Genomic DNA, 23165 nt, shown 5'->3' on the forward strand with positions numbered 1-23165 from the left:
ATAAACCCATAAGTAACGCAAAAAAGAATTACTTTGCCGAATACTTTGTGTGAAATCATTAGAGAAAGAGTGAAGGGCGCGCGCCTCGGCTGTGCCGTCGCCGACCGGCCGGAGGGCTCAGGCAGCGGCGGCCGGCCTCCCCTGCCGAACAACAAGCGGACCAACAGCTCGGCCCGAGCGTCGGACGGAAGCCGGAAGCCGGCCGCCTGCGCCGGCTGCGAACTCTAGCAAAATCACTCCCTATTAGCACGCTCGAATAAGTCGGTTGGGTCACAGAAAATGAGTACTGTCGACACAGTAAACTGTAGCAGGACAGCGTTGGGGTCAAAATCTTGCAGGGCAGTCTGGCGTGGGGACCGTTAGATGAGCCACTATCCGCCGGAAATCTTTCAGGAAGCGCAAGTCCGTAAATGAGCTCTGCTTATTTGTAAACTGTCTGTTTTGCGAGAAACAAGTGCCCGAGTGTCGTATCAAGCGCCGTGCGCCTGTGCTGCAAGTTTTTGCGGGTCGTCGGCCGCTGCTGCCGGTAATTGGCGTGTCCTGGAGTCAGCTATTTTTGTCGGTCCGGCGTTTGCATGCGGCCGGAGCAGCAGTAGCCATTACCCTCGTCCCGCAGGCCAGCGTGTGACGCGACGCGTTCATTAAAGCGAGTGCGCTCGTGCTACACGCAGCGCCGCTCCACTTACACGAGGTCTCAACAGACCGTAGTCCAAGACTGACCCCGTCATTTCAGGATATCCTCTGAAGATTTAGATTGTGCTCTAATCGTCGTTCCCATTCGTAATATGTTAGGCGATATGAAACACTGGTTTACTCGTATTTCCCTTATTTATTTCAGTTCTTAAGGTACGTCTTACATTGAGCAAAATCATTTTTCGATATTGCCAATCTGAAGTTTACACCCTCTCCTGTTTGCCGTCATCAATTACTTTGCTCCCCCAGCAGCAAAACTCAATTTTTTTTTTTGTGGTAAGGTCTTATGGGACACAACTACTGAGGTCATCGGTCCCTAAGTTTACGCGCTACTTAATCTAACTTACGCTAAGTACAACACACACACACAAGTACCCAACTACCCGAGGGAGGACTCGAACCTCCGACGTGGGGAGGTGGGGGGGGGGGGGGGAGCCACGCGGACCGTGAAAGGCGCCTCTGACCGTGCGGCTACCCCGCGCGGGAGCAAAAGCCGTCTACTTCGTTTTGTATCTTAATTCCTAATCCAATTTCGTTACCGTCACCAGATTTACTTCGACTACATTCTAGTATAATGTTTTCCTTTGTTGATATTCATCTTATAATCTCTTTTCAAGACATAATCACGCTGTTCAACTGATTTTGCAAGTCCTTTTCCCTTTGTGACAGAACTACAATGTCATTGGGAAGCTTTTGTTTGTTCTCCGTGACTATTGAATCCCTTCCCAAATTTACGCTGGCTTCCCTTTACTGTTTGCTCCTTGTACAGGTTGAATAACATTGGGGATAGGCTACAGCCCTGTCTGAGTCTCTTCTCAATCAATGTTTTCACGTCCGTCGACTCTTATAACTGCAGCCTGGCTTCTGTTCAAGCTATAAAATAATGTTTAACTCCTTTCATTTAAACGCTGCTATTTTCAGAATTTCGAGTAGTGTACTCCAGTCGACGTTATCAAAATCCTGTCCATAAACCTACGTGAACTATAAAGGTAGTTCTGCCTTTCTTCAGCCTGTATTCTAACAGGTGGAGGTCCCTAACGGTGGGCTGCACTTCTTGAAACCATCTACATGGTGTCGTAGGTTAAGGTGCGAGGTCTCACACCCTGCAGCCGTTCACAGTGATAGGACCTCGTGTGCGAGTGTTCGATGAAAAAAGTTTCGGAATTTCGCATGGCGCTTTACAGCTTTAAAAAAGAAATATTTACAGACTGGTTGCTTAGCCTCATATGCAAGACGTTGTGGGTAGAAACTCACAAGTGGTTTGAAATTTTTTATTTTTATATCGTTAGCACAATAATTTAAACCATTATTTTTATTTTGTATCAAACGTACTTTTTATTTTTATATCTTGGTTACATCATTTTAGTCGTATTTTCCCTCAGTTTTTCTCCTCCTACTCTTTTTTCAGTTGGAAACTTTGTGCGTGTGAATGTGATTATTTGTATTTGCCTGTCGTGAGTTTTAAACATCTGAAAATACCGATCTGTTAGTTAAAAAGAAAAAAGGCACTCTTTGACATAAAACTCGACCGGCGGCCGGCCGCTTCAGAGGCTAAGTCCGCGCAGATCGCGACATGGGACAAATAAACTGGCCAACTCGCTAACTCTTTACGTCCGGTTATCTGCACAATCTTGCAACTGCGGCACTTCCTCGAGGAAAACTTATCCCATGATAGAGAAACCATAGGCTGATTACGCCTGTGGTCTAGCTGTAGCGTCCGTTGTTTCTGTTCACAATGTCAGTGGTTCGAAAGCAGCTGGCATAAAATAATTTTATAGCCTCTTCTGTCTGAATGCTGAAGACGTGAATGTAATGGTAGCGCAGATTCAATCTATTTCGCTTTCTGACACACCGATATCAAAATTTTATCCAGCAACCATTTTGCCGCAGATTTCCTGCAGACTGTCCTCCTCTGGACGCCGTATGCGGCAACGCTCCGGGATCCACTTGCTGGCTACCGGCAGCGGCCGTAGTGACAGCAGCGGCCGTTCTCTATCGAAAGCGCCTGCTACCGCTCATCGCTTTTGATGACTTAAAACGCTTTATTATTAAATGTTGCTCCATAGAAAATTTCTACGAATTCCATTCACGCTCGAAAGCAACGGAGACAGACGCCGTGATTAGTAGGCGGGTATTATATTACGTTAATCGGCAAGAGTTGAGTATGGCCTGAAATTAATTTTATAGACTGGGACGAAATTAAACCACCCCACTACAATCGACGAATTTATAAATGCTTCATACCTCGTTTCTTTTCCTTTCAAAGTCAATTATTTGTGCAACTTTTGGTCAATGTTCAGATGTTTTCGTCAAGCCAAAGTGAGCGGATGTGGTGTAAAGTGTATTACAGTTCTTGTTTCATTCCTTGTGGTAAGTCTGTGCGATAAACTGTGCGAATAACTTGCAATGCATGCTCTGTAGCAGTGCAGGAACATTGCACATTTGGAGTTCCATGTACGGATTCATGAAGTATATAACCTTGATCGAAAGTGATAGTTAAGATCATCAGATTTAAACCAGAAAAATTTATCGTTTTGGAGGTTTCAGAGAACGGAAAGGAATTGCTAACGCCGGTGTCAGAAAACGTCTACAGTTAAATCCTATTGCAAAAATTTAGAAGAGAGGAACTATATTAATCAACATGCGCACTTCATAAACAACCTCCTGACAAGTTAGAGCTATATGACGAGCAAAGCTCAAATTTATATCGTTGACAGTCGGTCTGATTCTTTTCAGGATCTGTTTTACAGTGAAGCACCTTGGCATTTGCAAAGTAGACATCCATGATATTAACATAATTTACTAAGTCGAAATCGGACGAAGATTGATGTTTAAAGGCATTCTTCAGATTTCGTTCAAGGAACTTTTTCTAGCAGTTTGCAACTCCATTAATTAAAATGGAAAATAAAAGGTTGTATTCAGCGGCTTCCACCTATATTGGAACTGCTATGTCATATATATATATAGTACGAGCACCGCAAGGGACAAGGGAACCTCGGAGCTAACGACACACTGGCGGCAACGGGCGGACCATGGTCGCTGCGATGTTGCCTGAGCCTCAAAACGCAACCTTAAAACACACAAACAGGTGTTACTTAAGTGAAGAACGCCGTTCTTGGAGTCCAGAAATTAAATATACTTGCCGGCCGCGGTGGTCGTGCGGTTCTAGGCGCTGCAGTCCGGAACCGCGGGACTGCTGCGGTCGCAGGTTCGAATCCTGCCTCGGCCATGGATGTGTGTGATGTCCTTAGGTTAGTTAGGTTTAAGTAGTTCTAAGTTCTAGGGGACTGATGACCTATGATGTTAACTCCCATAGTGCTCAGAGCCATTTGAACCATTTAAATATACTTTCTAAGTGGATTATATCGTATGAGTCCTCGATGTGGAAAACGAATGTCAAGTGAATTTAGCGAGGTACTGCCGACCTACACCCGGAAGTTAATGCACTATCACAGTGTTGACAAATACTTGCTACGACGCTGCCAATTCTCGGCTCTCTTACGAGGCAGCTCTTCAGCGAAATGCTTGTCGTGATTGTCCGATACGGTTCGTCAGAGTGGAGACGCACGCGCACGTTTGGTTTTTAAGCGGCGCTCTCCCCTTATAGTTTCTGACGTCGCCTTGTGGGCTATGTATACATTTGAGACATTCAATTATCATTAATCCAGAATGATACAAGTTTCAGCTTCCGGCGTGGAAGAAGGCTGTTGACGCCGACATTATATAATTTCAACGAAGGGAAAGCAAAACGGATGATTCAGTGTTTCTCATTCAGCATAAAGCATGTGAGAAAATTTTCCGTAACGTTGTTGTTGTTGTTGTTGTTGTGGTGGTGGTCTTCAGTCCTGAGACTGGTTTGATGCAGCTCTCCATGCTAATCTATCCTGTGCAAGCTCCTTCATCTCCCAGTACCTACTGCAACCTACATCGTTCTGAATCTGGTTAGTGTATTCATCTCTTGGTCTCCCTCTACGATTTTTACCCTCCACACTGCCCTCCAATGCTAAATCTGTGATCCCTTGATGCCTCAGGACATGTCCTACGAACCGATCCCTTCTTCTAGTCAAGTTGTGCCACAAACTTCTCTTCTCCTCAATCCTATTCAATACCTCCTCATTAGTTACATGATCTACCCACCTAATCTTCAACATTTTTCTGTAGCACCACATTTCGATCATCTAAAAATACAAACGAAGTAAAAATACATCGGAAGCTCATTTGAATTGAATATAATGTAAGATATCAAACACTTATGCACCTCGATGTCGAATGTGTCCACGTGCAATCTTTTGCTGCAACATATACAATGTCAGATTATCACGAGAATGAAAAAATATGTTGGTAGGGATGGAAGCAAGAAGACACGCAGTCAACAAATATTCGATTGCTCATGGCATTCATTTCATTTGAGATGTAAGAAGAGGTGAAGCGGGATATTACTTTCGTTAACACGATAGATACGCCGCACATATTGATAACGAGTAAGTCTGCGTCTTCATACGTCTCCTCCTTGAAATATGTACGCTCTATTACATACTAAGTAGCCTGATCATTGTTTCAGTAATGTTACCCTCTTGTTTGACCCCGTAACGATGAACAGATTCCAAATGCGTGTCTCTGCATGAAATTAGTTGTTCGAATCCTTCCTGCGTTGTTGTCTGAGTTATATTGCTTGGAATTCCTGAGGCAGACCACTGTGCCTCCCCCCCCCCCCTCCCCACCACCTCCCACCCTCGTGGGTTAGGTCTCAAAACGAAACCGCTTTTTATCTAATGGCATAATTTATTCAGAAGACAGTATCAGCACAAGACTATCAAACGAAGCCTTCCATTTACAGTTGCAACACTCTAACCAGCAGCTGACCCAAGGGTAACCCACGGTCATGGTCCAAAATTAGCAGCTCTCTGCTACTGTGGCAAAGTCCGTCCTGCACTTTCGATTCCGCAGCACCATTTTATCTGGTAACACTGTGTAGTTGCAGAGTTGTGCCAGCATGTCTGTCCTCACACTGTCAACTTTATGTATCTCACTTCTCCTTTAGCGTTCATCAAAAATGGTTCAAATGGCTCTGAGCACAGTGGGACTTAACATCTGAAGTCATCAGTCCCCTAGAACTTAGAACTACTTTAACCTAACTAACCTAAGTACAACACACACATCCATGCCCGAGGCAGGATTCGAACCTGCGACCGTAGCGGTCGCGCGGTTCCCAGACGGTAGCGCCTAGAACCGCTCGGCCACTCTGGACGGCCGATAGAGAAATAATTCCTTCATTTATTTAGGAATGATTCGAAATGGAAGGTGTAATTTTACTGTTATAAAAACTGGCCTCGATTGAGTTGATTAGTTCCAATTTTTGGATACGTTACAGCCCAATAATCAATACAAATGGAATAGAACAGGAATATAACGTCTGGAAATGAGTAAGCGAGGACGTCCTTTGTCTACATATCTGCTTCGAATATAGGGTATTAAAAACAAGTAGTCCATATTTCGAGAGCTGATAGGATGGACAGAAACGAGACAAAAATATCCAGTAAACAAGAGCAGTCAGTCTGGAATGAATATCTTAAGAGCAATGAGCATTTCTTCACCTTTACCACTGTGAAACACATCTGTTGTTCTACTTAAAACACTTCTCTTGTACTGAAGAAGTGCGTGTAGCTCTTCCGATATGCATTTTGTCTTGTTTTAGTTCGTACTACCGAATCGCAAAGTATGGAATACCACTTTCCTTAACACCGTGTGTATATGTATTACAGAAGCAATACAAACAACGAAACAGTTAACATTAACAGTTAAATTCAATTGCGAAAAGATACGCTGCATCACATTCGTTAACAAATTCGTAATAGTTCCATATTTAGAAACAAAATGAACAACATTTTGCAGGTATTATCCGAAAATCGAGAAAATAATAACACTGGAATGTAAGGACAACAACAAATAGTAATGGCAATGAGAAAAAGTAATAAACATATGAACACAACAATAAAAACTGATGCCGTTACAAGTATAGTACTTCAGCCACGTCAGGACCAGAATGAGAGAGAAACAGATGCTTAACAAAAGTAAAACGAAGAATAGCGCTAGCAAACCATTTATGTTTACGAATAATGTTTTTTCAAGTAAACATACAAGTCACAGAAATATAGAAACACACTGCAAAATGGATTATGTAGAGTACTCTTTTCTTTGTAAGTGAGAAATGGGATCTGAAAAAATGAAGTATGGTCCGCCTACAGGTAACAGGGTACTGAATGTAGTGGAAAATGACCAAAACAGGGTAGAAGGAGATAGAAACGAATCGCAGAGTCGTATAAGAAGTAAGAAGCCTAAGAAGAGAAAAGGTAAGTAGGAAAATGAAATGTATATATATATATATACTCCTGGAAATGGAAAAAAGAACACATTGACACCGGTGTGCCAGACCCACCATACTTGCTCCGGACACTGCGAGAGGGCTGTACAAGCAATGATCACACGCACGGCACAGCGGACACACCAGGAACCGCGGTGTTGGCCGTCGAATGGCGCTAGCTGCGCAGCATTTGTGCACCGCCGCCGTCAGTGTCAGCCAGTTTGCCGTGGCATACGGAGCTCCATCGCAGTCTTTAACACTGGTAGCACGCCGCGACAGCGTGGACGTGAACCGTATGTGCAGTTGACGGACTTTGAGCGAGGGCGTATAGTGGGCATGCGGGAGGCCGGGTGGACGTACCGCCGAATTGCTCAACACGTGGGGCGTGAGGTCTCCACAGTACATCGATGTTGTCGCCAGTGGTCGGCGGAAGGTGCACGTGCCCGTCGACCTGGGACCGGACCGCAGCGACGCACGGATGCACGCCAAGACCGTAGGATCCTACGCAGTGCCGTAGGGGACCGCACCGCCACTTCCCAGCAAATTAGGGACACTGTTGCTCCTGGGGTATCGGCGAGGACCATTCGCAACCGTCTCCATGAAGCTGGGCTACGGTCCCGCACACCGTTAGGCCGTCTTCCGCTCACGCCCCAACATCGTGCAGCCCGCCTCCAGTGGTGTCGCGACAGGCGTGAATGGAGGGACGAATGGAGACGTGTCGTCTTCAGCGATGAGAGTCGCTTCTGCCTTGGTGCCAATGATGGTCGTATGCGTGTTTGGCGCCGTGCAGGTGAGCGCCACAATCAGGACTGCATGCGACCGAGGCACACAGGGCCAACACCCGGCATCATGGTGTGGGGAGCGATCTCCTACACTGGCCGTACACCACTGGTGATCGTCGAGGGGACACTGAATAGTGCACGGTACATCCAAACCGTCATCGAACCCATCGTTCTACCATTCCTAGACCGGCAAGTGAACTTGCTGTTCCAACAGGACAATGCACGTCCGCATGTATCCCGTGCCACCCAACGTGCTCTAGAAGGTGTAAGTCAACTACCCTGGCCAGCAAGATCTCCGGATCTGTCCCCCATTGAGCATGTTTGGGACTGGATGAAGCGTCGTCTCACGCGGTCTGCACGTCCAGCACGAACGCTGGTCCAACTGAGGCGCCAGGTGGAAATGGCATGGCAAGCCGTTCCACAGGACTACATCCAGCATCTCTACGATCGTCTCCATGGGAGAATAGCAGCCTGCATTGCTGCGAAAGGTGGATATACACTGTACTAGTGCCGACATTGTGCATGCTCTGTTGCCTGTGTCTATGTGCCTGTGGTTCTGTCAGTGTGATCATGTAATGTATCTGACCCCAGGAATGTGTCAATAAAGTTTCCCCTTCCTGGGACAATGAATTCACGGTGTTCTTACTTCAATTTCCAGGAGTGTATATATATATATATATATATATATATATATATATATATATATATGTTATTTATACACGGCGTCTTCCTTACACGTACAATTATGGAACGAGGCACTAGGGAAGAAACTAAGATGATGCCTGGGAAAGCTGTATTTCACGGCCATCAATATCAAAGCAAGGTGGAGAAATCAAAATTATACGACAAAGCAGAGCAGACGCTTCGATTAGAAGTAGAGCTTATCAAAGTAATGAATAAATCGTAGGAAGAACCGGAAATACTCTTAATTGTTCCACACGTCCACTGTTCATACCTGCAGAAGATATATTTCACAGTCTGGGTAGGGCACTTCAGCACTTGGCTTCATAATGGGATTCAGTATGTTAATGTAGGCCTCTCCGTTGAGAATTGCGTCTGTTCTCCAGAGAGGACCTGCCCCATGAGCCGAAGTATAGCTCCATACAGCTGCAGAGAACCGTCCACTTCTTTGTCTTTCGTTAAGATACATTGGCTGGAAGCATTGTCCTCGTGGGCGGTATACCTAACGCAAAAATCATTTGCGTCTTAATGCAAATATTCACAAATTCAGGGATCATATTTACTCATCAGATGAGGGATGAACTACTAAAATTATGATATAGGGAACTGTTTATATTTATTATTTTGTGCCTGCTACAAATTTAAGGTCACTAACAGCATAAACTAATAAATTTACGGAGAAAATTTAGTGTGTCTCCTGAACAGGGGCGTCGCTACAGGAAGAAAATATTTTTTCATCCGAAAAGATTACTCTAGTCCAGTCAAAGTCGATAATTCTGCTGCAAAAGCCATGCGGTCAATCCTCTGATCCTGCTTTGTAGCAGCTCTCCGACAATATAATCCGGCGTCTTTGTCTCCTCGCAACAGTCTTTCCGCTGCCGGGAAATTGAGATATCTCTTTCAGGCCATGGCAACTGAGGAATGGATTAGCACGTATATTCTCCAAAACACGTTGATCATCTGCTGCAGTAGACACACGGGGCCGGCCACTTCCTCCTTTCCGCCCTATACAGCCCCTTTGCTGGTATTCTTTCCACCAGCATCTAGCTATTCTTGCCGGTACTCCATATTTGACACGGCCACTCGCAGCACGTGACGTGGTGAGCAGTGTGCCCGGTCACGTGGTGTCTGTGTTGACGAAACGGGAACGCTGCGGCAGCCACTGTGATGTAGAAACAGCACTCGGTCTTGACCATGATCACGTCACTCGACTACCCAAAAACTGATTCCCATTCTCAAATCCAACGGAACTAGTGAAATCTGCGTTACCCGACTTTTTATCGTCACAAAAACACCCTTCCCATACAGCACCAGACTCGAAAGCATTCATGAAATGAGTTTTTCGAAAAATATATAAATCACTTCTGCATCTTGTGACGTAAAACATGGGTATTATTACTGCCCACTGGTCTAGCGGTTCTAGTCGCTCAGTCCGGAATCGCACGACTGCTACGGTCGCAGGTTCGAATCCTGTCTCGGGCATGGATGTGTGTGATGTCCTTAGGTTAGTTAGGTTTAAGTAGTTCTTAGTTCTAGGGGACTGATGACCTCAGATGTTAAGTCCCACAGTGCTCAGAGCCATTTGAACCTTCTTTTTACTGCCCACAGTGTTGTATTCCAAGACCTGCTGACAGCAGGCCCTTCTTCAGAAGTGGTCTTCTGTATTTTCTAATCGCTGCTCAAATGATTTGATGCTCTAAAGCAAGTCAGAGCTTTATGGGTGTCTAATATACGGTGTGACTAACAGTCGATATAACGCTTTCAGAAATCTCTGAGGCCGGAAACAATCAGAAAAGTTCGAAAACATTTCAGTGCGTCATCAAGGAATGGGCTGAAATTAAAATCAATGATGGCCGCAAGCGAAACTCTACCTAACGTGACCAGGTATTCTTTCAGTTACACGTTGGAAGTAGTTCCCATATGAGTACATTGATGCTTTTGTATCAAGATCATATTTTGGTCTATAACGAACTAAATTCGACGGAAAGTGGTCCAACTTTAAGGCACTACATCAAACCCTCGCTATGGTCAGCTTGCTCCTCTTAACATTATTTTCTTTCATTCGGTCTGGTGTGTGCTGCAAATTGAAAGGCTCGTTCAGAGATTCTGAGCGCTTTTATAAGCACAATTTTCTGATTTCATCGCGGTAAACATTGCATATAGAAGTTATTTATCTTTCCTTGGTGTATAGCCTTTAATAAAAGGGTAATGGACAGCAGTAAAATTAAGTAACGCTATGCAGAGGGTATGAGGTCAGGAAATGAGACGATGGTAGTCTTAGGCGTGGTTTCCAATGTGGGCAGCAAAATAACTGCTGCGGCAGAAGTAAGAAGGGTATGAAATGTGGTCTGGAAATAGAAACATAGCTTTATTGAAAAAGAAAACCTGCTACATCCAAAAATGAATTCAAGTATTAAGGCTTGTACTCCGAAAGTATTTCTCTCCGTTTCTGCTGTTATTTGATGTTGGGACGCACGAACAGTGGTAATACATGGGCTTTAACCATGATACGAGTCACAGACGTGGGAATATTACTCAGAGGGTTAACAATAAGGTTTTCTGCTCTTTTTAGACATGTAGGCGTACCGCCATATCTGTCATTCGGACTGCATTGTATCCGCATCCGTTCGTGAAGAACTCCTGCTAAGAAAACGGAATCTTCTTGCCACTAACGTAGTCATGGACTCACGACGTCGTAAGCCCTTCTTGGCAACTGTGTTGGTATGAGAATGACTTGCGGTTGTGGGACTACATTGTAACTGCTACATCCATTTAATATTTTCTTGTCATCTCGATCAAATATTGCCAATAATTATCACAGAAGGAGTGGTTTTGAGTTAGGAAATATATTTCAGTTCAAAATGGTGCTTCATGCAAAAGGTGGTCGTACTCTTCATGTTCACGTTTGGAGCTGTATACGTCAGCTGCGATCATGGTAAGGGTAGTATTTACTACTGTGCGAACAAGGCACTGCTGCAGTAAAGTGCTCAATTTATATAACTATAGCTGTTTTTTTCATTAGTTGCAGTTTTTATGCAGAAGCTTGATCTTATCAATTCCTTCCGCTAGTGCTCTTTTTTAAGTTCTAATGCCTAAGGGACCAAACTGCTAGGGTCATCAGACCCTAGACGTAGAAACTACTTACACTAACTTAAACCAACTTATTCGAAGGACAACACACACACCCATGCCCGGGAGAGGACTCGAACCTCCGGCAGAAGCGGCCGTGAAATCTGTGACACGCCGCACTAGACCGCGCGGCAACTGGTATTCTAAAGGTCAAAACTGTGAGACTATTCTTAACCCTCCGTATCATATGGGTTTTGAAAACCTCTCAGGATTTGCGACAGTAGTATTCTTCGCGAATGCCAATTTACAACAACAACAAAACAAGACTAAGTCGCTGAAGAGATTAGAATTATCTGTCAGGGACCCGAATTTGTGTTGTTTACATCATCTCGGTGTGAAACAAGACGGTAACAGTCACTGAAGCAATAAACGAGGTATGATGTATTAACTATGTATGATGTATTAACTATGGCAGCTATATCCTAGTGATGTATAACAAATTTCACTGAAGCTGATGAGTGTAAGTACATACAATTCTTTGGTATGTAATATAATATCCGCCTACTAATCACGGTGTCTGTCTCCGTTGCTTTCGAGCGTGAATGGAATTCGTAGAAATTTTCTATGGAGCAACATTTAATAATAAAGCGTTTTAAGTCATCAAAAGCGATGAGCGGTAGCAGGCGCTTTCGATAGAGAACTGCCGCTGCTGTCACCACGGCCGCTGCCGGTAGCCAGCAAGTGGATCCCGGAGCGTTGCCGCATACGGCGTCCAGAGGAGGACAGTCTGCAGGAAATCTGCGGCAAAATGGTTGCTGGATAAAATTTTGATATCGGTGTGTCAGAAAGCGAAATAGATTGAATCTGCGCTACCATTACATTCACGTCTTCAGCATTCAGGCAGAAGAGGCTATAAAAATATTTTATGCCAGCTGCTTTCGAACCACTGACATTGTGAAGAGAAACAACGGACGCTACCGCTAGACCACAGGCGTAATGAGCCTATGGTTTCTCTATCATGGGATAAGTTTTCCTCGAGGAAGTGCCGCAGTTGCCAGATTGTGCAGAATTAGCGAGTTGGCCAGTTTATTTGTCCCATGTCGCGATCGGCGCGGACTTAGCCTCTGAAGCGGCCGGCCGCCGGTCGAGTTTTATGTCAAAGAGTGTACATTGGACTTGCAATGGTGTCAAAAATGTTGTTTCGTTGAAAGACGTACATTTTCTTCGATGGTAACCGTCATACAAACATTTACAATATAAATGCTGTCATTGTACTATGAACGGAATAATGCAGATACAGTTTTAAACGATTGTAGGTATCATAAGTGAAACGAAATTCGAGCCAAATGAGGAATATAAATAATGAATACAATAACATGGACGGAAATACAAAATGATGAAACAGAATAAAATAAATCGATTTAGTACATGGAAACAATTAAAATCACACGTATTGCAACGAGAAAAGTATTATAGGAGGGGGAAATGAGAGCAGTTGAAAAAGTTAATACAGTAATTAAAATGATGTGCCAAAGCTAAAGAAACAGAAAAAATACATTTAATCTAATTAATTGATTAATAATAACGATCAAACACATTTGGATGAAGATTTAAAAATAAAAGGTTTCAAAGCGCTTGATGAGATTTGAACCCCCAACCTCCTGTATATGCGGCAGGTGCTACAACCGTTACGCTACACAACCAACCTATAGATTTTTTTTTTTTAACTGAGGATCATCACGCGAAATTACGAAACTTTTTTCGTCGATTACTCAGAAGCGCGGGTTAACGAGACTGAACGGCCACAGGGTGTGTGACACCTGGGATCTCAACCTGCGTCATCATACAGATGGTTGCAAGAAATCCGTGCCACCGTTATGGACGCCTCCTTGTAAGAGCTTGCTATTGCCGCGCGTGTCTTTGGAACGCAAACTGACCTTTTCTGAGGTCGCCGTCTACCAGTTTGCCATTCTACCTTGTACTTACTTCAGAGATAGCGTACGTGTCATCTTATCATAATCGAGACACGTGGCCGCACTTACCTAACACGCTAGCTATGGTCACCCGTAAAAGAAAAAGAAAATCTGCTGGCTCCTTAGCCGTTGCTGCCGTCCGCCGGTGGAATGCCCTGCTGCCTCTAAGGAAAAGATGGAGCACTTTCTTCTGTCTTTCCCCCGCGTGAAACAGAAAAGCAAAATTTCCCACCTTATCTCACTTACGCTTCCCTCATTTCATTTCTCTCTGACTCACCACTCTCCTTTCCCCTTATTTTCAATAACTGTGTTTTCTCAGCTTCTTCCTTGTCTCCTTCTTAGGCCCCTTCTCCCATGATACTGTCGCTAACTCTCGTAGTTTAAAAGTAAGTTGCTGTGACATCTCCCTCTTGTACTCCAGAGCTAATGTAAACTGTTAATTTTACGGATCCGTACTGGTAAAAACGGAATGGTTGTAGGGTCACTTTGTTGTCTGTCTGTCTATCTGGACGACTTCCAGAAACGTTTCTTTCAGGAACGGGTGGACATATCAATGAAATTTATGTCACATACTGAGGTCTATGGTCCCCCGGCTGTTTAAGAACCATGAAATTTGGCAAAAAGGAAAGTTTCAGAGTACAATAAAATAAAAAAATGCGAAAACTTAATTTTTAATTATGTCACGCGAAAAAAATGTTTCTTTTGTGATTTGTTACCCGACGTCAAACTTTAAAACAATCAGTAGTTGTGCATTCAGACAGACTGGATCGCAACGTTAAAAGTCAAACATCAGGCAAGGAATGACGCGTTTCGAAATTTATCCGTCATCAGATATCTAGGAGCGATTACTGCTCGTAGATATGGCGTTTTAAGTTGTATGCGAAACGCCGTATCTACGTAAAGTAATCGCTTCTGGATTTCTGATGACGGATAAATTCCGAAACCCTTAATATGAGAAATACAGTCATTTCTTGCTGATGTTTCGCTTTTATCACTGCGACCCAGTCAGCCTGAATGGGGATCGAGTGAGGTGGCGCAGTGGTTAGCATATTGGGCTCGCATTCGGGAGGACGGCGGTTCAAACCCACGTCCGGCCATCCTGATTTAGATTTTCCGTGATTTGCCTAAATCGCTTCAGGCAAATGCCGGGATGGTTCCTTTGAAAGGGCACGGCCGACTTCCTGCCTCATCCTTGAAACAACCCGAGCACGTGCTCCGTATCTCTGTGTCGATGTGAGATTAAACCCTAATTTTTTTTCCTCCTTAAGTTTGTAAGAAGTTGCACTCGCACGTGGCCAGTTTTTTCATCTTTCTTCACTGTAGCATATACAAAATGACTTACTGTGATCTACATAGGATGGAAGATATTACATGCTTATTGTCACGAATCGAATGCAAAATATGCAGAATGCCTCACTAAATGTAAGAGACGGCCTGGTGGCCATCTTGGCAGCTTAATTGCACCGGTAACCTGGGGAGTACCTGTGCCGTAAGTGCGGAAGTGGTGTGGGGAAGCGCAGCCCGCCGACGTGGGCTCAGTTTCGGACGTGCTGTGCGCTGGCCGTGCCTCCCACGCGGCGTGAGGTCGCGGCGTGCCTTATCTGTTCTGCGTTCCGTATTGGTCCGACGGGCGGCAGCTATCTCTGTGTGGCGTGGGGCCTTCGTGGAAGGCGGCGCGTGGGCGGCGGGACGGTCAAGGTAGCCGCGGAAGTCCCTGCCTGATAGCGGTCTCCACTCCACTCCACTCCACTCCGGCCCTCGCCGCTGGAGCCCAGCCCAGGCCACGTCCTGTGCCGGTATCTCTGGTCGGCAGCACGATCCGCAGAACTACTGCCTTACACTGAGGTGGCACAAGCCACGGGATAGCGGGCTGCCTTTCACCCAGCCTAGTGCTGCATTTCCAAGCGGCGCGGACTCGACAAGCCGTTGCAAGTCCCGTGCAGGAATACTGAGCCACGATGCGTCTGTAGCCGTCCATACTTGCGAAAGCATTTTGTGCACAAACTGGTGTCTCGATTGTGTCCCATAAATGTTCGATCAGATTCACGCCGGACGATATGGCTGGGCAAATCATTCGCTCGAATGGTCCAGAACAGCCTTCAAACAAATCGCGAACAGTTGTACGCATAAAAATCCCGTCTTTGTTTGAAAACATCAAGTCAATGAATGGCTGCAAATGATCTCCAAGTAGCCGAACATAACCGTTTGCTGTCAATGATCGGCTAAGTTGGACCATACAACGCAGTCCGTTCCATGTAAACACCGTACCATTATGGAGTCTTCACCAGCTTGCACATGGGACCACGAGTTTGTGGGATCTGCGCAACGCTCGAACCGCACCATCAGCTCTCCCCAACTGAAATCAGCCTTCGTGTGACCAGGCGACGGTTTCCCAGTCACCTGCTGTCCAACCGATACGGTCGCGAGCGCAGCAGAGGCTCTGCAGGCTGCCTCGTGCTGTTAGAAGAGGTCGTCTGCTGCCACAGCACGCCGACGCCGCATTTCGCCGCACTGTCAAAGCGGACACGTTCGTCCTACGTTCCACGTTGATTTGTGGGGTTATCTCAAACGGTATTGCTTCTCTGTTATTACTAACAACTCTACGCAAACGCTGGTCCTCCCGGCCGTCAACTTAAGGCCGTCGGCCAATGCGTTGTCTGTGAACACAGTTAATGCGTAAAATTTTGTATTCTTGGAACACTCTTGACGCTGTGGATCTCGGAATATTGAATTCCCTTACGATTTCCGAAATGGAAACTACCATTCCGCGTTCAAAGTCTCTCAATTTCAGTCGTACGGCCGTAATCACATCGGAGACCGTTTCATACGAATCACTTGAGTACAAACGGCAGCTCCGCCAATGCACTGCCCCTTTATACGTTGTGTACGCGATATTACCACCATCAGTATGTGTGGATATCGTTATTCCTCACCTGAGTACATATCACTCGCGCGTTATCATATGAGGGTACCGTAAGGTATTCTGAACTGACGCATTTTGATCTACCTGGAATAAAACGACTTCCTCCACGGAGATCAGCCTGTGTACCTGAAACGGCCACACGTTGAACTAAACTCGTGCTCTTCACTCACGTTGCTTCACTGGCACTGATACAGGGAAACAGATGGGTTCCTCAACGTTCCCTTGTCCTTTATGAATGAAAATGCACTCAAGACTAGAGTAATATTCTACAATATTTATTATTCATTTTTCAAACCGGTTTTCGGCTTTCCCCTCCAAAGTAGTTCGCTTCGGCTTCTGTACAGCGCGCAGTCGTTGCTTCCAGTCTCGGTAGCTTCAACCGGTAGGCCCTCCGACAGTCTCCAAATTATGTCCTTTTAAGACATTCTTCAATTTCGGTAAAAGGGAAAAGACACAAGGACTCGGATTACTTAAACAGGTTGGCTGTGGAGCAACAGGGACGTCTTCTGAGGCCAAAACTTCCGTGATGGCAGCGGCCGTGTGCCACGGGCCGTTGTCGAGGTGTGGCCGGCCAGCGGCGCGCGTTTGTCTGCACGGTGCGCGCTCTCCCGTCTCACCACAGTCACCACACTCCTCACCCTTTCAAGGACATCTTCGTAAAACACTTAGTCGGCAGTTTGTTACCGAGGAGCAAATTATTTATGCGCGGTACCCCTACTATAAAAGAATCAGCGTTGTTTTGATATTTAATTTACTACTTCAGTTTTCTTCAGTTAAGGAAATGTTTCACGATTCTTCTAAAAAAATCGACGATTCGTCACGGCTTAACGATTCGTGGTCATTGGCAGTCCTCCCAAGAAGATAAAGGAGCACGTTTCTTCGGTTGTTCTTCTGCTCAGTTGTGAGGTTTTTCGGCACATGTTGGCACAAACTTCTCACACATGCAAAACGTCGGTCAAAATTTGAGTACGGTGAAAGTGTTTTAATTTAACAACAGGTCACCCGCCATCCATATTCTTAAACGTCGGTCTGGTGTCAGGAGAGCACGCACACGTTCGGAGTTTTCGCCGTTTCTTGAAGTTGAAGGTCTCTCTGAGCGAGGTTACTCTTCAGCTGTTCTCGGTCTTCCAAAAGTGACACCGAATAGCTTCTGCTCTAGATACGGAGTATTCCCATACACATGTTTCAACTTTTCAAAGGTCGCACTGACCGATTCCTCAAGTTTAACACAAAACTGGATGATATAACGTTGCTCTAAATTTGGCTGTTCCATTTTCGTAACAAAGAACAAAAACACAAGTGGACTATTGGCACTTTAAAAATCACGTGATTGCTGTACCGAGCTGAAACTCGGTCTGAGCGTCTGGAACACGCCTCGTATGTTGTGCAGTGAAAGATTTTGAGCAAGTGTGTCTACACAGTATCTCCATTCCCAGAAATGAAAACATTCCTACATCTAACATTAACATTTTCATGTCTGGAAATGTAGGCACTGTGTAGATGCACTACTTTTAAATGTTTGATCCAACAAGATGTCAATGCGCGACATATTTGTCTTTGTCCTTGATGATGATACAACAACCAAAAACCGATTTGTGGAACAGATAACGAAGAATTGATATTGTGATCAAAGACTGGAATAGAAAACATTTGACAGTATAGGATCACTGTTTGTATACCCGACTACGTCGCAGTTGGTGAAGATAATGAATAGTGTAGAATGTTACGCCATTGTTGTGTGTCTTTTCGTTCATTATGTACGTGTAAAATATTGCACTAAGAACAGGCGGACGAATCAATCAATGTAATTCCCATTATAGGTGCTGCCGGTGTTTACATAGAGAGAGAACCGTTCACACGTAGGAAGTCTCGTCGTTATTATGATATGAGCAGTAGTGCTGCATAAAGGCGGGGTTGGTCGGTAATCAGAAAGACGTGTTTAGAAAAATGGAATGAGTTTCTTGCTCGTGATACAGGGCGAGTCACAATATTTTGACGATTTCAAATTTGAATAACACACAAAATAATCGCGAAACAATGTTCAAGCTACAATGTTTGTCAAGCTTGCTTAAGAATTACTACATCGGACAACTGACAACCATTCACGGCTACACACTTCGAACACATGTTTCGTAGTTGCTGGATGAATTCGAGAAATTTCATCGCGAATTAGATCTTTCGACTGTTGCAAGCTTCTCTGCCGGTCGGAGCACACACTCGCCGCGAATACTGTCGATACAAGCGGGCTTGTAAATTGTGCGCTCAGCGAAAGCGTCTCGGGCGACTTGGCCAGGTCCTGTCCGATTTGCGACCGGCACGTGTCCGCCTCAGCACGTGGCCAACCGGGGGGTCCGAGTTTCATTCCCGTCCGGGTCAAAGACATTCTCCGCTGGGGGATTGGGTATGTCCTTACATCCGTATAGTCGTAAGCGACAAGAAAATTATCTCCAGCACGCTACCGTCTTTAGATTGCTGGGATGCGTCAATGGGAACGACCTGAAAGCCGGTAAATTGAAATAAAGAAATGTGTGGCGTATCACGCCGTTTTCTTGCAACGTTTTCGTAACGAAACTGCTACGCACACGCTCGGCGTCCACGAGACTTCGGGCAGTTTTCCGAGGGCCGGTTGACTTTCGATTCGACACACTGGAAGTTGCACGGAAGATTTTTCTTACCTAACTCAATATTGTTCCACGAGCAGGAATTCGGCATCGTCGCTGAATCTTGAAATTTTTACGAAAGTCACTTTGCACAGCACGACAGATTCGCTTTAGCGAAAAACGAGAAATTCACCATCTTAGCCGGCCGCGGTGGTCTAGCAGTTCTAAGCGCTCAGTCCGGAGCCGCGAGACACGGTCGCAGGTTCGAATCCTGCCTCGGGCATGGATGTGTGTGCTGTCCTTAGGTTGGTTAGGTGTAAGTAGTTCTAAGTTCTAGGGGATTGATGACCACAGATGTTGAGTCCCATAGTGCTCACAGCCATTTGAACCATTTTTTCACCATCTTACGGCCTGTACAGGGAGTGAAACTGACAGCTGGCGCCACGGTCGCTGTCTTACTTTTAGCGCGCGTTATCCAGATTTCAAATATTGTAAGCATTGTGGAACACCTCGTATTACGCGTTTCGCACTTGGTCACTTCAGATGTCTAGGAGCAACATGATGTACCTGGTAATAAAGGCGACAAGATTTGTAAGTAACAGTCACAATCTGTCCATTTTCAACACGATAGCCCGCCTCCTGCGCGACTTCATGTCGCAATTGTGTTATTACAATACGTTCTCATAAATATTTCAGCTGATTTCACGTGTGGGTGTAAATAGTGGGATTCCGTTGGCTGTTCTATTGCTTTTTCCTGACGGTGTCCCAAAGATTCGGTTACTTCAGGACTCGACTCTGTTCGATGCGGATGATGCGGGATTTTGACGTTACTGGCGCAGATGTAATTTGTCACGCCTGCTGAATTTCTCGCCTACTGCGATTCCCTGAATGCCCTTCACTGTCTACAGTGCTTTTACCCGAGAGAGAAGATGGTGCAGAATATGCAGTGGCTGAGGAAGGAGGCGTGACAGGTCACGTGGGTGTCGCGGGGAGCGGAAGGGAGCACGTGGCGGCCGCTGTCCTCGTACAGGCTCGTGCGTCGTCGGGAAGAAGAGTGCTGGATGTTATATTGCTAGAGAAGGCCGAAATGCACGCTATAAGCTCACGCAGGATGGCGTGAGGTCTGAAACAGGATACGTAATGAATGCTATAAAGAAAAGTACGTAGCTTCTGGAATACTCAACTTTAATCCATCATTTGTATACATCGTTCATACGATAACTATCAATTGCTATGGCGCCTTGCTAGGTCGTAGCCATTGACTTAGCTGAAGGCTATTCTAACTATCTTCTCTGCAAATAAACGAGGCTTCGTCAGTGTTGCATCGCTAGCAAAGTCGTCCGTACAACTGGGGCGAGTGCTAGTAAGTCTCTCGAGACCTGCCGTGTGGTGGCGCTCGGTCTGCGATCACTGACAGTGGCGACACGCGGGTCCGACATGTACTAATGGACCGCGGCCGATTTAAAGCTACCACCTAGCAAGTGTGGTGTCTGGCGGTGACACCACACTGGAAGTGACGGGCAGTAGGCTGCGTCTAGCAGACAAAGCGCAGAGTGTCGCCGTGGCAGGCGGCGCGGGGTCCTGCTCGCTCGTCTTCGCACGGGCCGGCCGCCGCCCCGTGACGCGTGGGCGTGGCTTCATTCTCCAGGCAGCGAGAGGACACCCCCCCCCTACCCCCACCCAGTGTGTGGTACACGTGGCGTGCGGGTGACTGCGTTTTGTATTCACAAAAGAGGGCAGCGGCTCATTCGCCGATTGATTTGTCGTCTATTGTAACTGGCAGTGAAACAAATGTAGTACGTCTTTCATGTTTTTGTGGAATGTCCGACTTGTTTCGTAAAATTTTGGAGTGACGTTTCCGATGTCTTGTCAGGGTGAGTGGATCATCCGTGCGTTTTCTTGTAAGTGAATAACCAGCCACATATTCCTGTGAATCTGTTGGTTTGGTGCATAAGTTCGTTGCACTTTTCCGTAAGTTTAATAAACACAACAGATACACATCAGAGAGTCTTTAGTCGTTGCTAATATAGTCAACACAACAGATACAAGTAACAGTGCCTTTTCTCATCAATAATATATTCTCCTTCTCTGTTTACAACGGTCTGCCAACGCTGGGCTAACTTTTACGTTCCACAACTGTAGAAATCGCGTGGTTTTGAGGCAACGAACAAGCTCGGAGCGTATTTTCATCCGGATAGGAAGTTCATTGGAGGTTGTTCGACAGAGATGTGAAGACGTGAAAATTGAGGGTGCTAGGTCAGGTCCTGAGTGACTTCCCAACCCAACTCCTGTGGCAGTGTGGTTTCGATTCCCTGAGAGAGCAAAAAAAAAAAAAAAAAAAAAAAAAAGGTTCAAATGGCTCTGAGCACTATGGGACTTAACATCTGTGGTCATCAGTCCCCTAGAACTTAGAACTACTTAAACCCAACTAACCTAAGGACATCACACATATCCTGGCCCGAGGCAGGATTCGAACCTGCGACCGTAGCAGTCGCGCGGTTCCGGACTGAAGCGCCTAGAACCGCTCGGCCACCGCGGCCGGCTCCGAGAGTGCAGTCGTGTGTGTGTGTGTGTGTGTGTGTGTGTGTGTGTCTGTCGTCTATTGTTGCCGAAGGCCAATGGTTCAAATGGCTCTGAGCACTATGGGACTTAACATCTATGGTCATCTGTCCCCTAGAACTTAGAACTACTTAAACCTAACTAACCTAAGGACAGCACACAACACCCAGCCATCACGAGGCAGAGAAAATCCCTGACCCCGCCGGGAATCGAACCCGGGCGTGGGAAGCGAGAACGCTACCGCACGACCACGAGATGCGGGCGAAGGCCAATGGCCGAAAGCTTTAATTGTGAGAGTCCTTTTGTTGTACCTATCCGCGACTCAGCATCTCTGCTATATGGTGAGTGGCAACTTGCCTTTTCGTAGTATTGTTTGTTACAACTCGTGTATAGTGTTTTACGTGAGTCTGGTAGACTGCGGGCGGGTGTTATTGCGGAGTAGCATCACTTCACGGAGTCATCTTGGTCATTATTCTTGGACTGCGTCTGCAAGGCGTCTCTCACTTGTTAACAACAAATATCAGCAGCAGTGGTTACACCTCGGAGAAGCAGTTCGTAGTGTAGTACACCGCTGCTGACCCAACACTTACCTTTTGTGGGTGCGGTAGGGTCTTTGTACCGGGGCCTGCTGCTTTGTTCGGTCTGAAGCATTGTTCTCTTCTCCTTATGTTAAGACAGTCACCGTGCTGTGCATATATACCCGATTTTTGAACCTTCTCGGTTGCTTGCAGATGTCACATGATGGTGGAATGATCACAGTCGATTGTATTTGCCAGTTCTCAAGTACACTGACGTGGATAACTGTGGATTAATGCGTGTAAACGATCTTCATGAAATCCTAAAAGTCTTCCTGGACGTGGAGAGTCACTAATGTCAAAACCGTCCTCCGTAACACAGAAAAGCATTTTCTTGCCATTCTCTGTGGGGTGGCGTTCTCCCCACACACACCGCCGCCTCCGCTGCTGTCACCCCTGTGTTGATCTCAAACAAAAGAGTATGCCGGGAATGTTCCGATTTTTACTCTTAGCACTCCATTTTCTAGCTTGCACAGCTCAACTCTCTATCTTTGAAGGACAAAATGACTGTACGTAAATTCAAATAGCAACAGTAAACTACAAACAAAAAATGACTTTAAATACACTCCTGGAAATGGAAAAAAGTACACATTGACACCGGTGTGTCAGACCCACCATACTTGCTCCGGACACTGCGAGAGGGCTGTACAAGCAATGATCACACGCACGGCACAGCGGACACACCAGGAACCGCGGTGTTGGCCGTCGAATGGCGCTAGCTGCGCAGAATTTGTGCACCGCCGCCGTCAGTGTCAGCCAGTTTGCCGTGGCATACGGAGCTCCATCGCAGTCTTTAACACTGGTAGCATGCCGCGACAGCGTGGACGTGAACCGTATGTGCAGTTGACGGACTTTGAGCGAGGGCGTATAGTGGGCATGCGGGAGGCCGGGTGGACGTACCGCCGAATTGCTCAACACGTGAGGTCTCCACAGTACATCGATGTTGTCG

At 45.9% G+C, this 23165-nt stretch overlaps 1 long non-coding RNA gene across 1 annotated transcript in view; it reads left to right on the forward strand.

Annotated features, from left to right (window-relative positions):
* The window catches only part of LOC124717366, a 560152-nt gene that overhangs the window by 331071 nt on the left and 205916 nt on the right, over positions 1-23165 (forward strand). The window lies entirely within an intron of this gene.

The sequence above is a fragment of the Schistocerca piceifrons genome, chromosome 9, assembly GCF_021461385.2.
Source record: "Schistocerca piceifrons isolate TAMUIC-IGC-003096 chromosome 9, iqSchPice1.1, whole genome shotgun sequence".
Taxonomy (NCBI): domain Eukaryota; kingdom Metazoa; phylum Arthropoda; class Insecta; order Orthoptera; family Acrididae; genus Schistocerca; species Schistocerca piceifrons.